This window comes from Chenopodium quinoa, unplaced genomic scaffold, assembly GCF_001683475.1.
Source record: "Chenopodium quinoa cultivar QQ74 unplaced genomic scaffold, ASM168347v1, whole genome shotgun sequence".
NCBI lineage: Eukaryota > Viridiplantae > Streptophyta > Magnoliopsida > Caryophyllales > Amaranthaceae > Chenopodium > Chenopodium quinoa.
The window spans coordinates 3,173,341-3,176,242 of NW_018742205.1; the positions used below are offsets into that span (position 1 = coordinate 3,173,341).

The 2,902-nt window shown below is 30.9% G+C and overlaps 1 non-coding gene across 1 annotated transcript; it reads left to right on the forward strand.

Annotated features, from left to right (window-relative positions):
* Nucleotides 1-1,843: 1,843 nt before the first annotated feature.
* On the forward strand, nucleotides 1,844-1,916 carry TRNAA-UGC. Its single transcript has one exon. It is a non-coding gene; the product is annotated as a tRNA-Ala (tRNA).
* Nucleotides 1,917-2,902: the final 986 nt, after the last annotated feature.

Sequence of the window (2,902 nt, forward strand, 5' to 3'; positions counted from 1 at the left end):
TTTTTTTGTGCATTTGAGAGATATAACTAGGTTGGGAAATTCTCCACAACAGCTAAAGACACATTAGAAGTCATCTTCCTTTCACAAAAATTTCATTGAATTTCGAATACCCTAATATTACTATTTATTGCTACGTCTGGTACCTTATATGTTTGTTTGCAGAACTTTCTTAGTGTTACACATTAATTTAAAGAATGCTTCAATTTTATGAACATTAATATATGCCTTATTTAGCTAGCCTAGTAACTTTATGGTAATAGTAGTATGAAATTGTTGTTATTAAATTTCTGTTGGTTATAATTCAAGCTAATTAAATTTCCATTCTTGCATTTGCAAATATTTTGCAAAGGAAAATCTAGTTGAGTTGTATTAAAAAAATAAAAATAAATATTGTTGAATAAGTAGTAGATTCCGAACAATGTTACTGTTGAGAACTAGTTTATACTTGAATTGTGTTTTATATACTTATCATTTTCTAGTAATTAGGTGTTTATTAATTGTAGGTTAGCCATAAGATTAACTTATTAGTAAGGTTACTATGTGTATTACTCTGTATTAATAAAGAGTAGAGTGCTACTTTACGGAATATATGTTTTGCCGTGCCATCATACGCAATTTTTAGAGCTAATGCTATTGTATAGAATTCTTATATTAAATTTTGTAATTCCGTAAAAGAAAAAAAAAAAAAAAAAATCATCCTAGCCTAGTATCTATTAATGTAGATGGTAAAATCAACGGCTAATAGGTACATCAAAATTTTCAATGCATATCATTACCATGATGTATACATTATATCTTTCATCAATGTATTAAATAAAAATCAATATTGAAGAAAATGAAGAGACCTAGTGGCCAAAAGTACCTCAAAGCAATCTCCACATAAAAGCCGGGCAGGGAATGAAAACTTATTACGACGCTGATGCTGATCTGCATCACCATTGTACCGTGTATGACAATCTTCTATCTGCACAGAGTCACTAATATGTAAGCTACATTGTATTACCAAGAGGAAGAGCATTGAGCAATGAGCATAGTTTTGAGACTTGGTATCCAACTACTTGTATAAGAGAACAAGAGAGAAACCAATTGAGCAATTAACAATTGGGTATTTTTTTAATAATCGGGCTCGCTTCTCGCTCTTCAAGTGTTTAATTCTGTAATGATCAGCAACTTTCCGAGCTTGAAGTCTTGTATTTTCATCGTCAAACCCATCTCCTAAAAATCACCATTAACAAAAAATATAATTCAATAAACTCATTAACAAATAACAATACCTTCCATCAATTTACCTATAATAGGTGCTCAAATTTGTACATTTTAAACTGAAATTAATGTTCTTTTTTTAACTCTTAGTGAGCTAACAAATAAATTATAACTGCAAAATTAATTCCCACGATTTCTAGTCTCTAATTCTCAATACTTTACTTCGATAACATTAAAACAAAATAAAAAAATTTGAAAAACATGGTACATAACTCTAATTCAAAACCTAAAATCATAAAATTACACCCAATAAATTGAAAAAAATAATGATAAATTGATATCTTAAAAAAAGGAAAAATACCTTCTGGATTGGGTTTCAATCGGGATTGAGGAGGACTGGAAGGAGAACCTTGATACCCACGTTTCATTACGACGAAATTAAATTTTCAATAAATTGTAAAAAATGAAAGAAAATCTTCCAAAAATAATTAAATGCAGAAGTTTCTAACACTCTAATGTAAATTGTAGTCTCTGGCATTCGCTTTACAAGCCTTGCTCGGAACGGCGTATTTATTTCAGTTACCGCTAGTTAGTTATTAAATTGTGTTTATTAAAAGTTTAAACTAATTATTATCGAATAGGGGATGTAGCTCAAATGGTAGAGCGCTCGCTTTGCATGCGAGAGGCACGGGGTTCGATCCCCCGCATCTCCATTTTTATCCATGTTACTTTTCCTTCTCCTTCTCCCAGTTGAATTTACAAGCTACCCCTTAGGGTTTAAAAATGATTTTTTTTTTACAATTTTTATTTAATAAAAGAGAGAGAAAACAGTGAAAAATAAATGTGTGGGCCTCAAAACCTTGTAGTTCAACAAAGCTATAAGGTTTTCCCAATCTATAACATATTTTGCACCACAATGGTTGAGTTAGTAGCTTGGAATTTTGCATATTTGTAAGCAAGTCATTCCTATCAACCATTGTGGATGCTCTCACATTCTTAGTTAGAACTAGTCAGAGACGTTAACCGATACACTCATGAACAGCTCGGTCAAAATTCTTTCATATATAAGTAAATGAATTTGAGCAAATTTTCCAAACTCGATTAATAAACAAGCCTTAATCGAACAAAATAAACAAGCCTTAATTTGAACAAAAGACTCGCAAACAACTCATTCAAATTCATTAATAAGCTAACTAGTTTGTGTTAAGTTTTACAGCAATTCAACAATAGGAATTACTTAAATTTGTGGGAACAAAACCTAAAACAAAGTATAATTTCAACAAAATTATACAATAATCAATACTAATCAAAGTATTGCAAACCAAGCACCAAAGTATCAAAGAATTACAGAAATTACAAAGTAAAACCTCTAATGTGAAAGATACTTAACTTGCCTTAATTCCAAGCCTTTGGTGATGAACATGAACATGAGAATAATAATGACCACTTGAGTCTCAAACCTTGATACTCTGTCTTAGGCGTGTATACACTTTCTTAAAGAGGTTAATTTCCCCCACAACGGTGCTTGGGTTCAATCTTGGGAAATCCTCTTTGAGATACAAAAGACAGCAAATCGTTCTTTGCACTAAGAATCGAAATATTGATGACTAATTCACAAAATTTGGCTAAATTTCAAGAGCTTTCCAATGAAAAGTTTGCAAGATTTTTCGGAGAAAAATATGGAGAATACTTGGGGAAA